This window comes from Venturia canescens, chromosome 1 (genome assembly GCF_019457755.1).
Source record: "Venturia canescens isolate UGA chromosome 1, ASM1945775v1, whole genome shotgun sequence".
Taxonomy (NCBI): Eukaryota; Metazoa; Arthropoda; class Insecta; order Hymenoptera; family Ichneumonidae; genus Venturia; species Venturia canescens.
The window spans coordinates 28696377-28710404 of NC_057421.1; the positions used below are offsets into that span (position 1 = coordinate 28696377).

General features: G+C 37.5%; 1 protein-coding gene and 1 long non-coding RNA gene across 3 annotated transcripts in view; one reads left to right on the forward strand and one right to left on the reverse strand.

Annotated features, from left to right (window-relative positions):
- The window catches only part of twin (CCR4-NOT transcription complex subunit 6-like twin), a 458979-nt gene that overhangs the window by 348442 nt on the left and 96509 nt on the right, over positions 1–14028 (forward strand). The window lies entirely within an intron of this gene.
- The window catches only part of LOC122419182 (uncharacterized), a 48091-nt gene continuing 34957 nt past the window's right edge, over positions 895–14028 (reverse strand). The window contains exons 2-3 of the long non-coding RNA XR_006262840.1: positions 1122–1235; positions 895–1030 (exon numbers count right to left, since the gene is read on the reverse strand). This is a non-coding gene — a long non-coding RNA (uncharacterized lncRNA). The remainder of the gene's footprint in view (positions 1031–1121; positions 1236–14028) is intronic.

The following is a 14028-nucleotide window of genomic DNA, read 5'->3' on the forward strand; positions in this document are numbered from 1 at the left end:
ATGCGTATATCGTCTGATGAACTCGGACGTAATTCTTTACAGAATATGGAATATTCTGGAAAATTTTTCTCTCTATGTCGACATTCGTATACCGTAAATTGTATTGCAAAAACAATGAGAAATATTGAAGTCCAAAATAAAAACACTGTTATAAATAAAATGTAAATTCGTCACTCAATTTTTCATTTTCCACTGCACTTGAACAAGAAATTTATAGAGCTCTCATTGAAATACGATCTTTTTTTGTTCAGCGATAGAACTCTCATAGATTGGAGTTTCAATATGTTGAGTAGGGTCACTCCTTAATTTGAACGTACGTTGCCAGTATTTTTCAGGTGGAAAGACCAACATAACCTGAATTCATTGAAAATTTATTACGTATGATTCATATACAAACATCAATACGTGTTTGGCTTGGAGCTATTCTGCAGGTTCTTCAGCTGTTGCCCACTTCTATATGCGAGCGGGCCAATTATATGTGGAATGCGAGGCATCCATGAACTTGAAGTATTTATGTATTTTCTATGCTCCTATAATTCTCTTCCTTATTCTGTCTCTCGGTTTGTGACTGTTCACAACACATAATAAGTGAACGCCGTGATTTGGGAAGCACAACTGCATGTTAGCTCTTCTCGCTGACAACAATTTCCGTGCTCCAAGCCCTTGTAATTCCATATGCTGATGCGTTTGCCAACCTGCAGCTTGTTTACACATATACACACGTCCCCATGACACCGTTCTACTCTACCTATAACAAAGCCCACTGAAAAAAATGGACTGTTATTTTTTACTGACATTTTTATGAATACTTAACAGTTTTGCGGATCAGAAGTGCCTTCTGGGCGTAAAAGACTATTCCTAGAATACTCCTAGGAATATTCCTAGAAAACTTACAAGTTCCAGTGGTGGTGGAATACTCCAACGTCATACGTGAAAAATCGCATATAGGTTTCATCCTGTCGAATAATGAAGAGTATGCTCATGGCAGTGCGAATCGTAACAAGCACACGAAATGACACTCCAAACTTATCTGCATCAAAATAATCCAAACATCTAGGAAAAAAGTTTTTTGAAGTTGTTGGAAACAAATATGAATGTAAAAAATGTCAAAATTATCGTACATTGCGGCGTGTTTGTTTCGTAAAATCCTTTGCAATTTGCCCCTCTTGTTTGCATATGACATTTCACGTTCTGATACGTTATGGTTTACGCGTCCAAAAGAATTGCAGCGTGCACTGTAAAAAATGCCAATAACAGCAAATTTTTTATGACGTTCCCGATTTTATACTACTACAATTATGCAATCACACGGACGATAGGTTTTTTTTTAAAACGATGTACGTATTTTTACATTTTCGAACTACAATCTTTTATGTATGTCGTTTAATGGTTTTTTTTACAATTTTCAATATCTGCAAATACCATTTGCCCATCATTTTATTTGCTGTGCGTACTAAATATTTGACTGGAGGCACTGCGTGAATTTTACACGTCATGTCCCTTGGGATCCTTGGTATTCATTCATTATTTGCCGCTATGTCGTTTTTTACTATTGAACATCGAGATTTTACAGTTCGAATCAGCAGTTATAATTCATAAAAAATGTAAAAAAAAAAAGAATTATAAATCTGTGTAGAAAAAAAATAATAAAGCTCTACAAATTTTAATGGCCTTGTTGAACTAGCATAAAAAGTGAGTATCGTAATGAGAAGAGCGAGGAGCAATTGAATAGAGAGTGAATACGTTTTTTTTTTTTTTTGGAGAGGGAAACGAAAAACAAATATACAATTCACGGATATACGCCCACCCTCCTCAGCAGTCTAACTCCAACTTATTCTCTAATGTTAAGTCACGTACCCAATTACTCGTATCTGTTTTCCATCCATCCGTGCTTTTACATTTTTTTTATTCTTTATTTTTCTTTTAGTATTTCATCGTCGTCGCACAGTCCCGTCAAATCTGTTCTATCAACTTTTATATATCCTAATCTTTAAATTTACGATTCATTCGAGTGCTTGAGTTTCAAAAATCATTCTCCGCAAATAGAAGTTGCGAGCATTTAAAAGAAAAACATTTCCCATTCTACATCTGTATAACATTTTTAGTGGAAAAACATTGCGAAATTTTCCAATTTTCAACAATGTTTTTCGTTGAGATTTTAATACTTCGTTTGAAGTACGAATCATCAATTTTTACGAACGGGTTTTCCTTGAATGCATAAGCAATTTGGCGAGAAAAATAATTTAGTGGCAGCTTTTCATATTGTTCAGTCGAGGAATCGAAATCTAAAATTGCTGCATGTTTTCATAGTGGGATTTTTGACATCGGAATTATTTCCTATCAAAGTAATTGAACTTCCGTTTCATTAATCACCGAAACCTTCGGCCTGATGTTACAAACTTTAAAAGTTATAAACGTCATTTCAATTCCAATGTAGCCTAAAAAAAAGTCCATTTTTTTCAATCACAATATGCTAGAAAGACTTTGGCGAAGATACATTTGCGCTAACAAATTCATTAGTTTTTCACATTACCCAAATCCAAACATGCACTTCCGATTTAGGAAACAATATTTTTGCAGGATCAAATATTCTTGTGTTTTGAAAGCTTTGATACATCGATGCAAAATAAACACACTGTGAACTGGAATTTCACTATGATAAAACTTTTTTTCATATGGAAATCTCTCAGAACGCGGAATCCTCGTGAAAGTTTTAATACGATTTCTATTCTTTTTTGAAACTGTATAAGGCGACGAAAACACTCATAACACACAGCGCATCATTCAAATATGTGCATGAATACGAGAGAGAAATTGCATGCAGCCATGCGGAGCAAAAAGCATCCCTCGCCGACCCCCAATAATCCCGTGATTGCGACGAGATCACGTCAATCCGATCTCCTGGGGATTGTTCGGATATTCCGAAATATATGTGCTGGCTGATTTTTTCTCTCTTTTTCACATCGCATGTGAATCACGCTTCTTTCAAATGTTCATCTTGCACACAGTTCAATTTTAAGGGGCATAATCTTTTCGAGATTCGAAGTAAACTCGCTTTGTTTCTCGACGCACTTGAAAAGCTCGCTCACCGTTGTTTCAGTCAGTTTTTCTCGCAAGTTGGCTTACTTGCACCAATAAAATATACATCTTGAATAATGAAATGAAATAGTAAAGTAGCTGCATGAAATGCTAATAAAACAGAGGCAAAGATACGTTAAAGGTCCTGCTTTAGAAAGTCGAAAAAATCGATTGTTTTCGCGAATGTTTTTGCATACATGGAAATAAATTACCGTAGCAAACTTTTCGGTATAGTTTCGAGGATATTTAAAAAGTAGAAAAATATCGTTTTAATGCGAAAAATACCAATTTGTACATGGTTCATGCGCAAAGTCTGATTGTCGAAGTTTCTCAGCCGTGTATATTTTGGAGATCGTAATTATTGTCTGTAACGAAAATTCTAAGTGTTTTTCTCTTTTCATATATTTTCCTTCCATATGAACTTATAAAAACCCGAAAAAATTGCAAAATTCTGTATTTTTAGCGAGTTTAAAAAAAACGCTTGTAAAAAAGAAGAATATCATTTGAACGTCCTGTAAATACAGAATTTGGCAATTTTTTCGGGTTTGTATAGGTTCATATGTAAGAAAAATATATGAAAATGAAACAAAAATTTGAAGTTTTCGTTACTGACAATAATTACAATCTCCACATTGTACGCAGCTGAGAAACTTCGACAATCAGACTTGGCGCATAAACCATGTAAAATTTAGTATTTCTCACATTAAAAAAATGTTTTTTTTTTTTTACTTTTGAAATACCCTTGAAACTATACTGAAAAATTCGGCATGATGAGTTATTTCCGTTTATCATAAAAACATTCCCGAAAGCAATCGATTTTTTTGACTCTCTAAAGCAGAACCCTCCCTTCACAATGCCTCCCTTCAAATATTCGCTTCTGAGCTTCTTTTCACGTGTGTTTTCAACTGAATGTATGTGGATAGGGAACCGTACGGGTTGGAACGAACTCGACATTCGGTATGCGAGCGGCAAATGATACCGAGGATATCTGTAGCGTCAAAAAGAAATAAAATTCGATTTCATTCCGAGCATGGACAGAAACACAATTAGCACTCTGAGAGCCCGCACCGAAAACGTAACAGGCTTCTATTCGTAATGAATTTCCTCTCCGAGCGATAAAACTAGGAAAAAATGAAAATTTCAGTTCTTTACTACAAGTACGATTTTCCCATGTGGGTGTAGCACGACTTTCTCGTGTGAGCGTTAATTGAATAAGCACAGGCTATCATCGGTGTCCAACGCTCCAACTCTGAACGCCCGTAATGAACCTATCGATTTCCTACGTAATCCGAGGCAGCTTTCCCCACGATTGTTGAGGAATTTCCCATAGCAACGTACATAAATAAAGACCGTGGTTAAAATAAGGCTCATTGTATTAACATGCTTCGCACTAATGCGTCTTAACCACTACCTTAACCCTCGTCATTTCAACGAAACAGAATAAAAATATTATCAAAATGATAATATTGTTCAAAGAGTATAAATAAATGAGCGATAATAAAAAAAAATTACGTACTGAAAAACGGACACAAGGACGAAATAGCGTAACGGGAATTTAGACGAGTAGACAGCAAACTCGCTCCAGAAAACCTACGCAAATAATAACTCTTTCGGTCGCTATTCCAGGGCGATTTCTCTCGCTCTTCCTCCGCGCACCCTCTCTCGAGAAAAAATACCCCAGCTCGTCAAAACAACGCTCTCTTTGCCCCTTTCACCCCCGTTTTTTTCTCGCCTCGTGAGCCGCGAGCTTTGTTCAACTCGGGCCAAAACAGATGATGAGATGGAAAAAAATCGTCGAAAAAAAACGAAAAAAATAACGACAAGGAGTAAACTACATGTGCAAACGAATACGGGCATAGATAGAGGAAAAAGAGAAACGAGCGTATTATACGAACTGCCCTCGGAGTGAGCCTCTATGAAGAGATGCCAGAGAACTATGGTTTGTAAAGAAAGACCACAAATAGAAAAATGTACAAACCATTCTTTTCGTCTTCGCATATATACTTCGGGTCTCCCTTGCTACAATGGCGTATATGAAATTATACGAAGCTTGGAGAATAGAGAATGTGTAGTTTTCGTGTAGATCGGTGGAAAGAGTAGCTGTAAAAAATTGCATACGTTTTTCATTGATATGGAACGTTTCGGGTCACTTTGACGATTCTCGTATCATTTTTTATAGACCGTATGGTTTACGGTATTCGAGAAATTATAGTTTTGATGCGGCGTTATTTTCGCGTATTGCACGAAAAATGGGCACGTGTATGTTGAGAAAAATTATCTTTTCCAAAACACTCCTAAAATTCACGATTCGTCTTTTCATTGCCTTTCCCCTTTATGATGATTACCCGTGAGGAAGTACCACACTTCCCTATAACACTAATCCGGAGACCCTCAAGGAATGGAAATATCGTGATGCATATGTGATGAGAATGTGAATTAATCAAAGGGAAGTTGAACATTTCGCAATGAGATCGAGAAGCTGTCTTTCGCCCAAATATTATCAACAGTCTGGAAAAAAACGTCTCGATGCTTAAGGTAAATCGTGCCCGTAGGATCGTATTTTATGGGTATCTAAATTGGGTCCATTTTTACTTTCTAATTAAAGATATCACTCTAAATTAATGTCAAAGTCATCAATTCAAAATTGCAAGTAAATTTTTTCAACTTATTTTTTGGCAAATGAAATTACAATTCGTCCCTGGCTAAAATATTATATATATTTTAATGTAAAAAATCGCTTTAGAGAACGCAAAGGGGAAACACGAAGGAAAATGTGTTCAAGAAAAAAGTGTTAATAAAAAGACAGAAGGCTATGACAGAAATGGGCCAAGAAGAAACAAAATGACGAAATAAGCAAATGCGAGATTATACGAGTGCTCATTACCAATTTCGTTCAATCTTTAACGTAATATATCTTTGTTACTAGTAAGACAATCATCTCGAATTTTTTCCCAAACCTTCGTTATTTTATTGTGTACTTATTCATAAACTTCGTAAGAAGCGTTCATTTGTTATATGGAAATTATATCTCAATAATCAATAAGACGAATCCTTTAAAGTTTGATACGCGTGTCAGTCGACTACCCATTTAAACTCTGTGTTAATTTCAAGACTTTCTTAATAAAATCGTTTCGTGCATGAGCTACCTTAAATCAACCTATCCAAAGATGAAAATTATTATCGCACGTTCTCTCCGCATGTCTTTTTCCTTTCAAAAAAACATGCACGATCCCATTTACTTTTTCTTCACTTCGTCGCATATTTTTCAGATCGAAAAATGACTTTTACATATGTCGAAAGGATTGCATCAGAATTGAAAGAAAGAAATGAATTCCGTTAGCGTGGAATGGACCGGTAAAGAATGGATGGATGCGGAGATGGAGTGATGAAATTTTACGAAAGAGACTGAGTGAGGGGACTACTGTGTCGTTTGGTCCGCGGTTAAAGCTGCAATCGAGCGATCTCAGTGCACACCGGTGATTGTTTTGCCTGTGAATGCATATTTGCATAATAACAGCCCTCGACTGGTTGGAATAACTCTTCTTCACTTGCATATTGAAATGGATGTATAGATATATATTCGACGTTTTGCTATATTCAGAGCCAAAGAACCACTTGAAAATATGACTTATGGGGTCTGGCGAACCTCCTCGTTTAATGTCCAAATGCTGCTGGTGCATGAAGCGAACGAAAGGCTAACACCGTTTTTGCACGCTTCGATCAAACACACATAAAACACAATGATTCAATCAGCCAAAAGATATATCAGAGTTTCATTCACTTCGCCCTTATGGCGGATAATCATAGCAAGATTTTTTTTCTTTTTATTTTTTTTTTAAATATAATAACTGGCCAAATCAACAGAGTGACATGTAAAATCTTAATCATTGTAAGAAAGACTGTCGTTTTATCGACGTTTTGGAAGGGATGAGAGAAAAAAAAATCGGGTAAGATGAGGCAACGTCTTGGGGTTTTAATACGCACTGGGGAGCTCAGCAAATCCTTTTCGTCTTGATATACGTTGCTTGTAGAGAAAGAATACAGAGCTTTCACGAGAGCGAAAGGAGGTGGAGGGATGAGCGGAGAACGACCGAGATAAAGATTCTTGTGTTGAGATAAGACGCGTACACGCTACAGGAGAGCTTCATCCGTCGCGAGATGATGCTCACGATTATTTAGCAGGAGGAAATCATTTACACATTACGTAAACGACGCGATGGAGAAGCCAATATCCATATTTAAATTGCACTTATATGCATAGACGTATGAAAATCTAGATACGCGAGTGCATTAGAACGAAGAAACCAATTATTTTGCAAGCTGCGATACACGCAGGAGAGCTCAAATTAATGAAACATCCTTGATAGCCTTGTTCAAAATACCTCAAACGAATAAACGTTCTAACCAAGATATTGAATGTTTGCCTCGGCTGACAGGTAATGGCCCATTGTCCTTTCGTACCCACGCACGCGTATGTACATAATTGTAAATCCGTAAAAATAAGATCACACAGAGCCGTGAAGATTGTTCGTCTCGGAGTGAAAGAGAGGAGAGAGAGCGTACACAGAAACGTACACGCCCCACTAGAATGCAGTCTTATCTCGTTTCCCTCGTAAAACTTGAGCGTGACACAAGCAGTCCTACCATACTTCGCTTGCCCGCCAGCGCAGGTAGATCGTAAAAATAAAAAAATCAAAATAAGATAAAAAAAAAAAGAAAGAGCGGAATAAAAGGCTCGGTATAGTGAGAGGTGAGAGGAAGCATTTTTACTTCTTCACGAGAGCGCTCGCAGTAGAAACATCAACGGGACAAAAGGTATACCAGACGGATATATATATTTATATGTCGGTGTGGCTAGGTATGAGCTTCTGCAGTTGCATCCCCTTCTCTGGTGCATTCACTGCACCGGTGCTGCTGCAGCTTCGACGCGGAGCGAAGCGGAAGGAAGGGAGGTGTATTGCGCGGTGGCTTATGCCTCGTGGTTAATGCGCTACATGTTTTATGATCCGGATATGCAACGACTCTATAAGCCTCCTCCTTCTCTCTTCCCCCTCTCCAGCATGTTTATATACACATTGAGGGTGCTCACGAATTTACATATCCGTCGTTTCGGCGATTAATACGAAGCGTAGATAGCGAGACGAACGATAAATATATTCTCGATCGGTTTTATATGTCAAAAATAAAACGAGCAAGCTTCACGAGAGCGTGTCTAATGGGGGACAAAAAATAACACGATTATAACGGTACGTCGGATTATCGTAATTGCTAAGATGAAAATTTATGGCTTAATGAACTAGTCTGGTGGATCAGCAAATATTTCATTTTTTATCAATTCGATATATTGCAACTATCACATCGTTTTATTTCGCTCAGCTAAACAATTTTTTCGCTCCAATAAATCAACTCTCATAAATCGGCTTTTACAGGATGACGCGATTTTATTATATTTTTAATTAATGGGATACATCGATTTGAAATTTTATGAGATCTTTTTAGATAAAAATACAGAATATTTCCTATTCGAGTTAATTCGATAAAATGTTTTTTTTTTTTTTTATTATTATTTCTTATACTCTAGCAAGTTATTTTAATGATTATTTTTATCATTTACGTTCTCTTTGGGTTTTGTCAAGCTCACTGCATCACTTGAATATCACTTTCTTCTCCACGTTACTAACTTTCGTCTCCTATTCCACAGCGAGACCCCTCGAACTGTTATTGGCATCAATTTTTCCTCACGAACTACTGTATAGCGTTTGCCAAAGGGCTCAGGGAATCTGTGGAAAATCTAACCGATATAAGCAACTATGCTTTCACTAAGTTTCAGGCGGTTAGCACAGTCAGAAACTGCTGCTGCTTCACCGCTCAACGATCGATGCTGAACGGTGAATGAACTTCGGAGATTACCACGGCCACACACCGGCCGCATACACATCGCTGTCTCCTGAATACGAACTATATCCCATGGCCGAGTAATAGTTGGCAAAATGTTTCATGCCTCGTATCGATCTTCAAGTTCCACGAGACAGAGAAGACCCTATCGTCCCACCAACTCTGTCATGCATCCAGCCAATCTTCACCTGCTTTCTTTCACTATATCTTATCATCTCATCTTTTACCTCATCTGCTCTGATGCTCTCGATCCTTCCTCGCTCCTTCTTCGTGCATATATACGTATAACGGACTTATATGAACGCTGAATCCTCGCTTGCTAACGACCCTCGTCAGGTTTTCTTCTATCCTGGTGCGCAAACTGTCACCCACCTGGCGGCTCTCTTATACGAGCGTGGTTCCATTACGCCAGATACGTATGTAGATCGATATGCAAAAAGTAAGATAGTTAGATCGAGATAGAGAAAGAGAGAGAAGGAATGTTGAGAGTCTAGACGTTCCAACGAGAAGACACTGGGTTTTTTCACGTTGAACTATAAATCGTACTCGACTCCTTTCATTAACGTTTTTTATGATATTTACTCCTTAGATAATACTCTACAGGCTTTTGTCACAAATATGAGTTTGTCACTGTGAGATTCGATTACAATAGTCTAACGAATATGAGTATTTAAGGGCTACGTCGCGTCACGTTAATTGTTTACGGTACAGAGGTATTAATTATAGTTCTCGCGAATTATTTTTAAGAGCTCATTCGTCAGAAATTTCGCGAATTTATCTATAGAACATTATCTATTTTAAAATCTCAAGCCTCCATATTTCACACCACTACTTTCGAGCTTTCACTTGTTTAGCTCATTAATTTGATTTATTGGACTGAGAGTTCTGGTTTTGTGCACTTTTCTGCTTTTTGGTTGAAACTATCGTTAATTATGTTGTATGGAATATGAATAGTGGAATATTTTTCGTTTTCAATGGAACTGATCTTGAAATTATGGGAAAAAGAATTCAAAAAGTTTTTTGGTCAAATGTAAACTGGATTGTTCGTTGATTTGTTAATGATCGAAATAGTGAAAATCTATCAACGCGTGGAAACAACTTCGGGTTCGTAAACTAAACGTTTTCGAGCTCGTCGTTTCGTATTTCTCGTTTTTATGTCGACCAGCACTTCCCACCTAATGTACACATGGAGATGGCCCCAGGCGTTTGGCCCACATATATATATTTATCGAAGCAAACATCGATAGAGTGCATATCAGGATCGAAGTGGAGTTCCAAACACACGCGTGTTGTGTACCTTTAATGGGCTAAGCCTGTTCGTCGTGTGGCTTCGTCGTTCAGCTTGAGAATACAGCTGAGGTGAATCTAAGCACGATAGAGACTCGATTTCCCGCTGGATTTTCAGACTTAACAACACGATTGTTTACTTAACCTCAAGCTCGTAAGATCACACTCATTTTTCTTCCAAATCCTTTTCAAATGAATTTCCTAGTTTTCCACTCTAAAACAAAGCACTTTTCCATTATTTCCTACGAAGGCATAATACAGTTCAGGGAATACCATGAAACCCGCGATGACTACGTTTCAATAAATGCAAACGAATAAATTTGACAGGATATTGAAGGTTCGTTTGCTTGTAAAGCTGTTCAAAAGTTTGAAGAAAAACGTTATTCTTACCCCCTCGAAGTGAAACAGAGCATAGAAAACTAAAACGAAAAATACAAAAAAAAAAAAAAAGTAAAAAGTAACAAAAAGTTGAAGTCACCCAAATATGACACGTGACCGACTGCCCTTCCCCCTTGTCATATAACATCGAAGCTACCGAGACACATATTTATTGAAATGATAAGACGAAAAGAAAGCTCTGTGAAGGCACTTAGTTGGTTACACGTCGAAAAGAAGAAAACTTTCGTCACGTTCGTCTCTGTGTCTCCTCCCTGAACATGGATTTGTGGAAGAATATGTTTGTGTTGATGTTTCGGCGTGTGTATCGAGAACTTGCGATCTTTGCGAAAAAAAATTGCAAATCAACGTCACCTCGCTTCCACCCTGTTTATATTTGACGCAGGTTCTCCGCTGTCTCACAAGTTTCATACCCTCATCTCCAGAGACATTGAACTTTTTCCCAATTCTTATCTCATACGCACGATACCTTGAAATTTTTCTAAACTTTTTTTTTTCATCGTCTGCGGATTTCAAATAATCTTATTGATTCGCGTTTCTTCCTTCGGAAATCCTATTACATTGCTCGGATATTAAAACTCGCATTGTTGCGTATGTACACAAAAAATTGTGAATCTTTCGTTAACAGCTAATACAACGGTTATTACTCCATGTAAACTTTGGAATGAATTACTACGCAGAAAGACATCTCTTATGCTATGAGAAGAGCGGAATTTTATTACAGTCGTTCTACAAACACTGCTCTGTAACTATTCCCTGTTCCATATGAAATGTTGTACAGGAAAGACGTGGTGGATTTGTTCGCATAAGAAAGTACAGAAAAATAGCCTCGGGTCTGTATTTCTATATCACTCGCGTCCACACATGAGCTTCGCTTTTGTTTGAAACTTTTCTCTTGCTTTTTTGAGGATGATCAATCACCAGGTCGAGTCCACGACTCTGACTTGAAATTTTTATATGACGTAGATGAATATCTTACGTGACGATTAGCAAAATTTGGGCTAGATTGACCATCTAGTTGTTTTGTAATTAAATTGCAAAGTCGAGGATTTTGAGGCACCGAATACACGACGTTTATGGAAAAAGATCGACCGGTAGTGCCATGAACACGGTTTTTCTCGTTCGAGTTCCAAGTTTAGTCATTTAAAAAACTATTTAGGATAAATGGGTCACTTAGAATTTGGTAAAAAAATTCAAAAATCGTACCTCGCCAGGTTTTTAACAAAATATTCTTACAAAAAAGTTTTGATTTCCCGCTGAAAATTGTGAGAACGACGAAGTAGTATTCAAAAAATGGCAACGTCACAACTAATAGATGATTCCGCCAGCGGTCATAACCTAGCTTTACTTCAAACACCGATACAGGATATTACAATGGCAACGTTGCCAAGTGTGTTTTGTTTACAACTCTTGTATAGAGAAAACTATGGAGTCGTTGACGATATAATTTTTTCGGTTTTCACGAATTACACTGTGCTATGAAGTACTTACGTACCGGTAATTATGCTTCTTAAAATCGACAACACGAATATTCAACACCGGTAAATGTAAATCAGAACAGCTCTGAGTTAAATAATTTTGGGCTCTTTTTTGACTCCGTTTTTTAAGTTCTTTAAGTTTCGTGTTATTAAAATGTCTTATTTTCATAATTGCCCCATAAAAACGGAGGTTTTCTTTGAAATCATTCGTTTAAATATTATTGGAAATTACTCTCAGGTTTTTTATTCAAATTCATGAACTTCTTCGTTGTAAAACAGTATAAATTTGTAATCGAAACAAAAGTTCCTTTCGAAATATTATGATCCTCCTGAAGTCAACTTTATTTTCCACTTCTTCGTAACACGAAAATCGTGTTACACAGTCCTAACATTAATGCCCGAATGATGCTGAATTCAATTGCATGATCCTGTACAATATGGAGCACTCTTCAACATGAGCTTGAAGAACAACAATGCGCTCGTTCTTTTTTCGACTGATTTGGTGGGCAATCCTTGTATCGCAAGCTCTTTTTTCCTTGCGATAACAGTATCAGTGTAGAAACACTCGTAGCACGGTGGAGAACTTGCACTCATTCGGACAAGGAGTGAGGTACAGGGACAAGCTGAGAGGAAGAGAGAGAGAGATGGGAAATCGAGAGCTCGAGGATGCTATCGCGACGGGACATGGGGAATCGAGAGATTTCCCCGAGGACCCGTGATGCTCGTAATACTATTACGTTGTAAAATTTAGAAGGCTCTACCAATTCGTGAGTAGATGGGCAATAGAGCGAGTGAAAGCGCGGCGGGACAGAGGAGTATTTCAGTACAGATATGTGTATGGTGTATATGTATTTTTGTATGGGTCACCAACCTGGTTGGGTCGAAACATCGAGACTTTTTTTCGTACACAATCATTGAGCGCGATACCCTCGCTGGTGGTACAAGAGGTTTATTCGTCTCCTTTTTACAATGTTGGACGTCCTCCGCGCGTTCTTCGTTCTTGAGTTCAAAGTCCTGAGAAAATCTTTTATCTCTTGCGTCTTTTTTCTCGCGTTCAATTTTTCTTACGTTTTCCTTATGGATCCCCTGCTCGTTTCATCTCGAGCAACGCGTACTCCGAACTCCAACTAAACTTCGAGCGAATCAACTTTTCCCTGATCACGGTATAAAAAAAACCTCTGCAGAGCAAATGTTTCGTATAAGAGATCGAAGCTTTGATATTGAGATTGACATTTGAATGTGGTTTATGGCTAAAGAGTGTGTGGCGAGTGCTCACTGTGATAAACAGAGATTCGACTTGTGTCTCGGCTCCAAGAGAATCCAAGACCGAACTAAAGACGATTTCAAAAACCAAATGGTTGTTTCTAATAGATGCAATCTTCCTCTACCTCAGATGGAAATTTGAAATTTTCAATCTAAAGTGAAATGAGTTATTGGATCGTGTTTTTGACGAAACGTTTTTGTGTCCACCGACCCCACGGTCGGGGCAAGTTGACACAAGCATTAGGGCAAGTAGACGGGTGGGGATCAAATGTTAGAATAACTAAATTTCGAACAGCTAAAGTCTGGAGTTTGTAAAATTCGAATGATAATACGAAGACCGATTCGACTAGAGCTTTGAATGCCGAAAATAAATAAAGCAGAAACTTACAAGGTTCGAAGCACGTTTACATCGAAAATAGAATGTAACAATCGACGATGACTAAAATATCGATGTTCTACTTATCTCACACTGTTTTTTTGACCAACAAAACATTCTTACCAGCAAATTATAGCGATAATTGAAAAAAATACTCTGCACAATTATAATTCAATACATATGATCTTTCAGGAAGAGAATTATTGTAATAATTGGAAAAAAAAATCAAGGATGCAAGAGATAGATAAAATTGAC